The sequence below is a fragment of the Protopterus annectens genome, chromosome 6.part0 (assembly GCF_019279795.1).
Source record: "Protopterus annectens isolate FY-2018-M chromosome 6.part0, PAN1.0, whole genome shotgun sequence".
In the NCBI taxonomy this organism is placed as follows: domain Eukaryota; kingdom Metazoa; phylum Chordata; order Ceratodontiformes; family Protopteridae; genus Protopterus; species Protopterus annectens.
The window spans coordinates 452,531,586-452,544,333 of record NC_056737.1 but is presented as its reverse complement, the minus strand read 5'-3'; positions in this window follow the sequence as shown (position 1 = coordinate 452,544,333).

The following is a 12,748-nucleotide window of genomic DNA, read 5'->3' as shown; positions in this document are numbered from 1 at the left end:
TCTCACATACTGCTCTGCACTATATCCTCCCAGAGTACCCCTAAGCAAATCATAAGCAAAGCTCCCTCCTCCATTCACCCCATGCAATATGCAGATGACTCCATACTGGTATGTGCTAATGAAAACATGTATACACTACAACTTAATCCCAGATTACTTTACCTGTACTGAAACATGGCTAATTCTCCACTACTACCCCCCCCCCCCCACGAAAGCCAGGCTCATCCTATTCACTCCATAAACAACTCTTTCCAGACATCCCTTTTCACTGGAACCTCCACAAACATAAGGAATTAATTAGTGGCTCTCACGAAGCTAATAGGTGCAATAATTGAGGTCATTTTGAAGTCGGTCTGCCATGTAAAACATACAATAAAAAAATAAATAAAAATGGGCACCATCTATATGATAAAGCCTTACCTAACAAATAATGTTAGAAAATACATTGCTTCATCTTTACGGCTTCCAATTCACAGTGATCTTCAGGCAACCCACACAAGCTCCATGAGCAATTTTACAACAAAGTGGGCCGATTTGTGGGTAATGTGACATATAAATCTCGTCATTGTGTAAGTTTAAAATAATACCAAGAGGTATTACAGTACTATGTATGCCAGCACAAGGAGAGATGTTTCATGATGTACTTGCACACTGGCAATAGATTAATGCAGAGACTAGCTATCACTATATGCAGCTTTTGATAGAATATTTCTCTCCTGTTGAGCAGTTATGTAGTGATATAGAGAATATACAAAAGCAAATGGAACAGTATACTACTGGGTTCCATTTGAATAAATATGCAGACTCTGTTGACATCATTAAACTGTTTGAAAAATAAGTTGCAGGCAACTAAAATTAAGAAAATCCACAGGGATAAATCTTTACCTTGCCGTGGGAACCACAGGAAAGAACTGGTAATCTTCAGCGCCCTCTGATGATGGAAGGGAGAAGGTCAACATCTATTCCAGACCAGGAACAACGAAGTGAGGTGAATAATTCGGATGTGATGCCTACAGAGATTTTATCCTCTGTAGAAGCAATAACAAGCATGGTGAATCAGTTGCAGGATATGGAGTCAGTAAGCTCAGCACAACCAGACAATTTAGGAGCCAGGCCTAAAACTTTTAACTTGACAGAAATGGGAAAGGGGTTGAATTTTCTCACATTCCCAGTACCAGTGCACAAGAACAAACACCAGAGAGGCCACTCCCAACACAGGGAAGTGATGAGATGGAAAATAGTGGATTGACTGTTATGGGTGACTAATGTATTTAATTTATCTAATGTGGTTTTAACCCCAGAACAGTTATGAATTTTGGGGAAAGGACTGACTTTTATACCGAGCAGAGGCTCAAACGTAAGTGATGTTATTTTAGGTTTGCATATGTTTGGGCGCAATATAGCACTGAGGGAAATGTATGGCAATAATATGAATGCACGTACTATGTTAAAACATCCAAGTACATTTGTACCAATAATACACCCAACAATACAAACTTTTTTAAGGACATGTGAATTTGAAATTAGGAATTATTTTGATAAATGTTATAGCAAATATAATTTGAATGCTTCTGAAAAGGGAGCACTAAATTTTTTGATAGAAGATGAACGTATTGTAATTAAGTCAGCGGACAAGGGTGGGGGTGTTGTTGTTTTGAATACTGCCGCATATACCTCAGCTTTGAATGATTTACTTAAAGATGCACAGACTTATTCAAGTGTTTCTCCTATAACGTTGAGAAATATAATTTGTAACGTGAGACCAAAATTTGAAGAACTTAAGGGACGGGGATTGCTGGAACAAGATTTGTTAGACTTTTTTCATATTGAACATCCTGTGACACCAATATTTAAAGTGCTTCCAAAAATCCATAAAAATGTAATACCACCACCCATGAGACCGATGGTCCCAAGTAGGGGGTGGGTAACAGAACACCTATCCATATGGGTGGAAACTAAACTGAAGTTAGTAATGCAGTGTTACCCATGAATATTAAAAGACACTAGACATTTTTTTGAATATGTTATCGGAGGTTGTAGAAAACAAAACAGTGGCCAATGTATTAAAGGGCACTCTTGATGTCAATAACCTTTTTACTGTTATTAGTAATGACTATGTCTTAAATGCCATCAGGGAAGTACTAAAAGCAAAGAGGGTGTTTGATGGGAGAACAAACCAGTTAATTCTGGAAGTTCTACAACTCATACTAGAAAATAATGTATTTATGTGTAATGGTGCATACTATAGGCAAAGACAGGGTGTGGCTATAGGCACACCCTGTGCAAACTCGTATGCTAACCTAGTGTTGGCGTATTATGAAGAAATTAATGTCCTTATTACTGACCAATGATAGAGTGACCGTTTTACTGCATTATGTTCGATTTGTGGATGATGTTTATATTTTATGGCAACATAGTGAAAATGAACTGACAAGGTTTGTTAAGCATCTAGATACAAAAACTGAATGTTCTATAGTCCTATCTTGCCTTCATTCTTACATATGGGGTTTGGAGCTGATCCTCGGCTCCGACTCTGCCTATTACAAAGCTCAAAGTCTGTTAGCTGGCTCATGGCTAGGTAGGTATCCCGTAGTGCACTAATACAATCCAGAGATCTCGTTTGCCACATCTATGAGTTCAGAAGTGCTTTTTGCTTGGCCGTGGCTAAGTTTAAACTTTTTTGTCTTATTTACTGTTTCTATAGCTAGTTATCTTATTACTAGATAGTGCTTAATAGTTTAGAAGTGTTTTTTGTTAATTAAATTAGTTAGTTGAGAACTGGTTGGCCATTGTTGTTCTCTGTTTTGGTATCCTGTGTGCTAGTTTCTTAATATTGATATTTCTTAGGTCCGCGTTTATTTAGAACCTTGTTTCTGGTGTTTTTGTATATACATATGTTGTGTGCAGTGTTTTTGCTAGTCTTGTTAGAGTCTTCTCTGTGTGTCCGCATTTAGGGCTTTTGCTTTTCTAATTTTTAGAAAAGTTAAGCTTGTGTGCAGTGTTGTTTGCTTGTTTCTTTGACTGCTATTAGTTTCTGGCCTTTTCCTACAACTTAGCCTATTTAGCTAGGTCTCTTTAAGTTAGAGAACCTAGTCCACTCCTATTTTCATATTTTCCTCAGGGCTAGGCCCATTTAAGTTAGAGGACCTAGTCCTCTTTACTTTATCTCTTTTGTGTGTGTGTGTGCTTGTTAGAGCTAGGCCTGTTTAAGTTAGAGGACCTAGTCCTCGTTGTGCTTGTTGTGTACTGCTTTATTACATAGCGCTCCAACATGTCTAAAGACCACAAACCTTCGTGTTTCAAAAAATGTATAAAGTGCTCCCAGAAGATGTCAATTATGGATGGCCATAGTAATTGTGTATATTGTCTTGGAGCCATTTATTTGCAGGAAACTTGTGTATTCTGCCATTCCTTTAACTCCAGAGTTTTCCAGGAGTGGAAGAACAAGTTAATTTTGAAAGGTCTCCTCAAACCTTCCTTCGAGGAAGACTTAGTAAGTTCTTCTTCATCCAAATCACATTCCTCCACAAAAGAGAAGGTTAAATCGGCCAAGAGGCATTCTCTGGCGCTGACTAGTGTATCGGAGCCTCCTCAGAAACAATCTAAACTTGATAACACTTCTGCCTCCTCGGCTGCACTGTCCTATGAGCCGGTCGAGGTTGTCAATGTTGGCACATCAGTGTCGGCCCCAAGCCTTTCGGAGCCGACTACTGAAAAATTACATTGGAGCCGGTCTCCCCAGCCTTAAGATCTCCAATTTTACAGAGATCCAGATCACCTACCCTGTCATCCAGATCCTCCAAGAGCCTGTCAGAGGAAAAGATGTGGAAAGAGTAGTGCTTAGACTTCTGAAGTCATTTGCCTTGCCCAAATTGTTGTTGGCTCTGACCAGTTGGTTCCGGAGCCACCTGAGTCCATCCTCCTTGTTGTGGTTCCTCTGAGCCAAGTCGGGCCTTTGGAGCCAGAGTTTCCGGTGCCACTTGTTGTGGAACCCTTGGTCCCAGCTCCCCTCGTGGCTGTATTGGAGCAGAGTTCCGCTCCGGCACCTTCAGCACTATCAGTGGCCGAAGCTCACCAGTTGGCCCTGACAGGGCCACGTGGACCCGTACCTCCTCGGTTCCGAGTCTCCCTCTCAGTGCATTGGCTAGGGTGACCTCGGACCCTACATTCAACTCAGAGCCGGTCGCTCTGGAGCCGATAACTACCTCCGTTGCCTCTGAACCGGGGCTGTATTCGCAGCTGGAGATATCTACTTTCGAGATGATGAGGAGTGGGATGTCTCGCTCATCAGCTCCATGCAAGGATACCGACACTCTTCCCCCTCTCTTCCCACTCAAGCACCGACCTCGGTCTCAGCACCTACTCTCTCTCTCGACAGCAGAGACCCGCAGCCTCAGGAGCCCCCATTGGGTGGACCCCAGTCTTTCGAGACCTCCCCAGAGTACCCTTCTGAGGAGACACTCCGAAGAGGATATGCAAGAGGAAGCATGTAGACTCCCCAGATGAATCCATCACTTCAGACACTGACCTCAAGGAGTCAGAAGGGTCCCCCAAGTCATCCTCTGATGATGTCTCCTTTGTAGACTTCTTAGAGATCCTTAAGCAGAGGGGTGGCTGGCCCACTGTCACCCCTTCTGATGAATCAGTGTACCTGAAGGCTTTCGGGTCTCGACCTTCAGCCTTCTGGGTGTCTCCACCTTTTGATGAACTTTTACACCTGGTTAATCGGAAGGTGTGGGAGACGTCTGATGTCGTGGAGCCAGTTCCCAGAAGACCCAATAAATTTCTGTCTGCCCCTAAAGAGAAGTATTTTTTGTCCAAGGGCGTGCCTGTAGATGCCATGGTGGTGGCAGTGACCACTAAGAAAGAGCTAGCGGAGACTTGATCTGTCCATTCGCTGAATAAGGAGTCTTGAACGATGGATAGATGCAGGAAGCGTATCTTTTCTCCAGCAGCTTTTACACTCAGATCGCTGAACTATCTTACACATTTTACAAGGCTTCAAAGAGATTTCCTCAAGGAGTTAGGAGATGCTCTTCAAGGTACATTTACTGAAGGAGCCCCTGAGAAGGTGTCTGCTCAGTTGTCCACCTTAAATTCCATTGTCAACTCCTCCATGAGGCTGATCTCTTATGCAGCCGACTGAGCGAGCAGGGCAGCGGGTTCAGAAGTTTCCCTTAGAAGACACTCGTGGATGCGCTTATGTAATTTTGTGGAGCTGTTCAAGTCTACCTTTACCGACACCCCCTTTGACAGTTCTTCATTGGTTGGACCTAAGGTAAAAGATACACTCACCAGGTGTGAACAAGAAGGGAAAACTCTCTCTGCCATGGGAGTACATTTTACCGTCCCCTCTAGACCATATCTTAAGGGTCAGAGAGGTGGTAAGATGTGGTTGAAGAAGTCCCAGAGATTTTTCCCGGATGCATAGGGTGACGACTCCTTCTGAGGCAAGAGGAGGAGGAGCCAATGTAGATGTCACCCTAGAGGTGGGGGGGGGTCTGCAAAATCAGGGAGACCGCAATTCGTTTTGAGGCCGTCCCTATCAGAGCTTCTGAGGTGGGGCCCGGCTGTGCTTCTCTGGAGCCAGCCGGGGGTCGCATATCTTTGTATCCAGAAGCCTGGCTAAACATCACCCAAGACAAATGGGTGCAAAGAATAATCACCAGACGTTACTCCATACCCTTTTCTCTTCCAATTCACACTCCCAAAGAAGATACCAGATGTTCCACCCAATCACAGGGATCAAGCAACTGTAGACATGCAAAAGTTGCTCCCAGACAGAGTCATCCAAACTGTCCCCACAGACCAGATAGGATTCGGAACTTACTCCAGATTAATTTTAGTGCCAAAATGTACAGGGGATTGGAGGCCCATCTTGGACCTCAGCAAACTAAATGAATCCATAAAGAAGGCCAGGTTCCAGATGGTGACACTGCAGTCTATATTCCCTCTGTTAGGGAAAGACAATTGGATGTGCTCCATAAACCTCCAAGATGGATAGTACCATATAACAATGGACAGAGCGTCGAGGAGCCACTTACGCTTCCGGCTGAGAGCCAGTCACTACCAATTTCGTGCTCTGCCCTTTGGTCTCACCAGAGCCCCCAGGGTGTTCCCCAAATGTATGCCAGTAGTGACCGCTCACCTGAGATGTCTAGGATTCCAGTGTTTCCGTCCCTGGACGACTGGCTCCTGACCGCAACCACCAGGCATCTACTTCCTAGATTCCACCATCCAACTTTGTTCCCAGCTGGGGATTACAATAAACTGGGAAAAATCAGCCTTATCGCCCTCTCAATTTGTGACTTTTATAAGCACAGAGATAGACAGTCACCGTGTTAGCTCGTCTACCTGCAGAAAGAGTGCAGAACCTCAGACAAATTGTCAGTCTACTTCCTCTACAGAAAGTCAAGGCAAAGACAGTGCTGAAATTTTTAGGGACCATGGCCTCCACCATAAGTTTAGTCCTTCTAGCCATATTTCATATGCGAATTCTCCAGTGGTTTCTATCGTCCCAGTGGTCTTTCCAGCAACTGCCTCTATCTCACCACATAATCATAACAGAGTCTTGCAAAAAGGACCTTCATTGGTGGATTCAACCCGACCAACTAACAACAGGCACTCAAGTTCTTCCCAACACTTTCTGATGGCAACGCATATCTCAGGGACAACCAGTGTGATAGCCAACAAGCTCAGCAGGGCAATCTTGATGCCTCACGAGTGGTCTCTGAATCAGGAAGTAGTGGAACAGATCTTCCACAAATGGGGACAGCCTTGCTGCGATCTCTTCACCAGTCGGATCAACTCCAAATGCAGCAGCTACTTTTCCCTTATCCCCCCTCTGGGGGAGCCACCGAGAGACACATTTGTTCACGATTGGCCCCTGGGACTCCTTTATGCTTTCCCTCCCTTTCCTCTCATATCCAAAGTGATCCATAAAGTGAAACTATTGGGAAGCAAAATGATTCTCATTTCTCCTTACTGGCCTCGCCAGATTTGGTTCCCCTTTCTCGGGCCTTGTCTACTAGACGGTCCATGGACTCTGGACCCAGTGCCAGACCTTTTGGCACACATGTCAGGCTCCCTTCACCCCTGCCTCCACACCCTCAACTTGACAGCATGGCTGCTCCAATTCCATCCCTAGTCAGGCTTCATGATTTTTCACCTGCTGTGACCCACATCTTCACGTCTTCGCATAAACTCTTCCACTAGGAAGTTGTACACTAGCAAATGGAGAAGGTTTTCCATCTAGGCTGAAGAAAGGAATGTAGATCCTTGCACTGCTTCCATCCCTATGGTTTTAGAATTTTTGTCTGAACTTTTCCATCAGAGATCTGCTGCTGCCACAATTAGGGTCCAGTTGGCAGCGATATCTAATTTTCATTTGGGTCAACATGAGTCTAACCTGATGTCCCAAAGATTGTGTAAAGCCTTCCTTAAAGGTGCTACTTAGCTAAGACCCCCCTTTTAGGAACCGGTGTCTCCCTGGGATCTAAACGTTATTCTGTCTAAGTTAACTTCACCACCCTTTGAACCCACTCATTCACGCCTATTGACATTTCTGTCTTGGAAGACATTGTTTCTAGTAGCCATCACATCAGCTAGATGAGTATCAGAGTTACAAGCACTGTCAAGCCTCCTCATTTGATTTTCCACCAAGACAGAGTTTCTCTTCATACAAATCCTTCTTTTATCCCTAAAGTTTGCTCTCTTACTAATTTGAACCAAACTATAGAATTAAGTGTTTTCCCTAATCATTCTAATGCAACAGAATACAAATTTCATCAACTGGATGTTCACAGGCAGTTACAGCAGAATACAAATTTAATCAACTGGATGTTCACAGGCAGTTACAGATGTTCTTCATGTTTCACTGTTGCAGTTCTTACATTTGGGTTATCTGCTTGCAGGTAACCTTCAGTTGGCTTGATTATGAAAGTCTTGGGTCCTGCGTCGGTTGCTGTCTCATCTTCCATGACGTCAGGTAGTCAGGGGTGTAAAGCATGCAGCTGACGCCATTACATCAGTCTTTCATGCCGTGCGGTGCCCGAAGCATTAGCAGTTTGCAAGTGCCGGTCGGCCAACTCCTGAAATTTTCGTTTTCGAGTTTCTGAACTGAAATCTTCAAAAAAGCTAAGTACCCCATTGGGGATCCTTTTTCTTGCTCTGAACTGATGTCGGTAAAAGTTAACAATTGTATTTCTTGTGGAAAGCAAATACTTAATAAAGATTTTCATTCATACTGCATTCCTTGCTTAGGCCCAGACCACGACGTCCCTCGCTGTCGGTTTTGTGCCTTATTCAATCCTCGAACTATTCGTTATCGGTTCATTTTTGCTTCTAACTACTTTGGTACTCGGTTTAATTATCCAGAAATGGATTCAGTAAGCCATCCAACTACTGACATTTCGAAAAAAAAGTAAAGATAAAGACAGAGACAGACCGCATAAGTCCAAAGCTGCCGACAACACTTCCGTTAAGCTAGTCGCCAGTTTGCCGGTACTCAGGCTCTTTCGCAGCCCCTGATACCCACTACTTCAGATTCGCAGGCCTCTACTAAACACATTCAGAGTCTGGTATGCCACGAAATGCTTCTTCGACTATGGAACCTGCTGATGTCTCTACCTTGGATGGGCCTGGAGCCGCTTTGCAGGCACCGGCTTCTGAGGGTGTATTCAGTCCTATGGACTTGCATATCAAACCAATGCCTTTTCTTCTTCAAGGCCTAAAACTCGATCCACGCCTAGAAAACCAACATCCAAACTGCATGGTCAGGCTAAAAAACAAATGTTAAGAATGGCTGAAGACCTTATTACTCTAATTAGGGGAAGCCAGCCTTCTCTCTCTGAGACCTAGAACTGATTTTCCTTCTGATCAGGATTCTGAAATTTCTGTTTCTCCCAATGACCAGGATTTGCCCTTATCTACCTATGAGGATACTGATGCAGAGGACTCCATACCCTCTGCTTTCCCTCCAGAAGATTTTTCTTTTGGTAAAACTTTGCACACTCTTCGGGAGCATTTCTGCTGGGAAAGCCAGGATTACTCTAACTCCAAAAAGAGGCTTAGGGAATTCCTACTCCTAACTCAACACAGGCCTTTTGCTATCCCTGCTGTACTGAACATTGCAGATGATGCCTTCTTGGAATCTAGCCTGGCCCCAGACACTCTACCTCCGGCTCCCAGAAAACCTGACCTTACAGAGTACCTGACTCTCAAATTCCTCTTCAAGAATCTCACTGCGGACCCAGAGAGCATTTCACAGGGACCCAAAGGCATTAAGGCCACCACTGCCAAAAACCCTACCCACTCTGATAGAGATTCCAGAGCCCTGGATAGATGGGGTAAGAATGTATACACTTTTGCTATTTGGTCATTAGGGCCTTAAACTGCCAGTTTCATATGTTACAGTATCAGCAGCATATTAATGGATTATTAGACAGAAAATTATGTTGATTCCTGACCTGTGCTGAAAATAAAGAATTACAGGATTTAATGCATTCTGCTGAACAAGTTGGTAAACATATTTTGCAGTGTGGTTTTGACTCCTTAGAGGCATCTTGCAGGGCTGCTGTCACTGGGTCTGTTCTTAGAAGGCATGCTTGGCTTAAGGAGCAAACTTTGCCAGATCATGTTAAAGCTAAATTACTGGATGCCCCCTTAAACCAAGACTGCCTGTTTGGCAACAAAGCAGAAGTAATACTTAAAAAGATGGAGGAAAAAGCTAAATATATGCAAACTGTTAAAGATTTCCTGCAAGTACAGCCTCCCAGATTTAGTAGGCATTGGTTTTCTAAGAATTGGTCCTTTCCTGTCTCTTCCAGGCCTTCTCAGTCCAAACCCAGGAACAGCAGACCACCTAGGCTACAGTCTCAAGGTACTCACAGGCCTAAGCAGTGGGGGGCTCCCACTTCCAAAGCTTGAAGTAGTAAGACACCCCCCTATGGTAAACTGTCACAATGACTTAACCTTAAACCTTCCAAGCCCTGCTCAACTGACTGCTCCTTTACGGGGAAAGATCACCCTGCATACAAAAAACTGGGAACTTGTTACCCAAGACAAATGGGTTTTAAATATAGTTTCCCAAGGATACAGATTCCACTTCCACACCTTACCAACCCCAAACGGTTGGCCAGACGTACCCCCAAATCAGTGGGTAGAGGATCAACAGCAGGTTCTGTCTCCTCTAAGTGTCAAGGCTATTCAGCCTGTCCCAGAAGCGGAATGGGGACAAGGTTTTTACTCAAAAGACTTTTCCTGGTACCCAGAAAAGATGACTCCTTGCATCCTATCCTGGACCTGTTTATCCTAAACACCTTTTTGGTAATCCCAAAATTCAAAATGCTAACTCTTCATCAGCTGCTTCCCATGCTAGGCAAAAATGCCTGGTTGGCAACATTGGACTTAAAGGAGGCTTACCTGCACACCCCAATAGGGAATCTTACAGAAAATACCTATGCTTCAGAGCAGGCTACATGCACTATTAGTTCTCTGCACTGCTCTTTGACTTATCTACTGCACCCAGGGTATTCGCAAAGTGCCTAGCCCCAGTCATTGCATTCTGCAGGCAAAGAAATATTCAAATATACCCATACCTGGACGATTGTCTAATTCAGGCAGAAAGCCAGGACATGCTGTTAAATCATCTGGCATTTGTAAAGAAACTGCTAACCTCACTGGGGTACACCATAAATAAAAAGAAATCCAACCTAGTACCCTGCCAACAAGTTGTATTCCTGGGAGCAAGCTGGAATACAACTTCCCAGATGGCTTACCTCACGCCAGAGAAACAAGTTTATTTGACAGCCTATTTCAAACTACTGGCCACAAAGACCCAGCTCTCTGCAAGGAAAATACTTCAAGCCCTGGGGTTCATGGCCTCTTGCATTCTATTAATTCCATATGCAAGACTGCATATGAGGAAACTACAATTGTATCTAAAAAGCCTATGGTGTCAACATTCTCAGGACCTGGAATCAGTGATTCCCATCATTCCTTGTATAAAGACAGAGTTCCTTTGGTGGGCAGAAGCCTGCCACCACAACAAGGGACTGCCATTCACTCTACCCCCTGCCACCCAAACCCCAACAGACACATCAGACTTTGCATGGGTGGCTCACGTAGCAGGGCAGTGCATTCAGGGCAAATGGTACCTGAATCAAATGCACCTGCATATCAATCAAAAAATAATGTTAGCTGTACAGAATTCTCTGACGGCCTTCAAGGACAACATTCTTCCAGGATAATTATTGGTAAAGGACAACACCACTGTTATGTGGTACATAAGCAGGGGGGAACCCACTCATACCTTCTCTGTAGACTAGCCATGGCCCTGTGGAACACAGCCTTGAGCTACCAACTGCACCTACAGGCTCGATTCCTGCCAGGCAAGGTAAATTCACTGGCAGACGACCTAAGCAGAAATCTCATGGACCCACACGAGTGGAAACTGGAACCAAAGATTTTCAATATTTTGAGAAACAAATGGGAGAGCCCAGAAACAGACCTGTTTGCCTCCCCTCAGAACTACCAATTGTACAAATTCTGCATAAGGACTCCCCACAAACAAGCTTGGAAAGTGGATGCCCTGTCCTTCACCTGGGAAAGCCTCTCAGTTTATGCCTTTCCCCCTCTGCCTCTCCTCTCAAAAGTTCTAAAGATCAAATGGGACAAACCAAGGACAATACTCATTGCACCAGACTGATCACGCCAAAACTGGTACCCCCTCTTGTGCAGTATGTCACTGCTGGAACCATGGCACCTTCCTCAGCCCCCTTCCCTGCTGTCCCAGCAGGAGGGCCAGATTCTGCACCTCCAGCTTCAAACCCTGAACCTGGCAGCCTGGCTAATTACCTGAGTTCTCCAATACCACCCCTCAGCAAGCAAGTGCTGGATGTCATCCTGGAGGCAAGGAGGCCTAGTACTAGAAAATCCTATGCTAAAAAGTGGAAAAGATTCTGTTCCTGGAGCCATACTCAGGGGATGGGCTCAACAGTGCCCAGTTTACCGCATATTCTTCAATACTTAACAGAGATGCTTCACAAGGGCCTTTCCTTCTCTTCTATTAAAATTCATGCCTCAGCCATTTCAGCACATTATAATACTGAGCAACGCCTCTTCTCTCACCCCTTGCTGAAACAATTCCTCAGAGGGGCCAAAAATTTAAGACCACCCAGGAGAGCCTCTACTTCAGCCTGGGACCTTAACTTTGTATTGGAATAGCTCACATTACCTCCTTTTGAGCCAGCTGCAACTGCAGAGTTGAAACTCCTTTCTTGGAAAACAGCCTTCCTTCTAGCCATCGCTTCAGCAAGAAGGGTGTTTGTATTACAGGCCCTCATGGCAGTGGAGCCCTTCATCATTTTTCATGCAGATGGGGTGCCCCTCAGGACCAATCCTTCCTTTATGCCCAAGGTGGTATCCAGTGTGACCCTTAATCAGTCCATTCATTTGCCAACCTTCTTCTGTAATCCACAGAACAAAGGAGAACGAATACTGCAACTATTGGATGTGCACAGACAACTTAGATTTTATCTGGACAGGACTAAGCCTGTCAGGAAATCTGAACAACTGCTAGTTGCCTTTGCTGCAGGGGCAGCGGGGAAGGCCATTTCAAAGCAAACCATTTCTAAGTGGATAGGCCATTGCATTCATTTCTGCTATAAGCACCATGAAAAACCTACCCCACAGGGGATAAGATCCCATTCCACCAGGGCTGCAGCTAATTCTATAGCCTTTCTCAGAG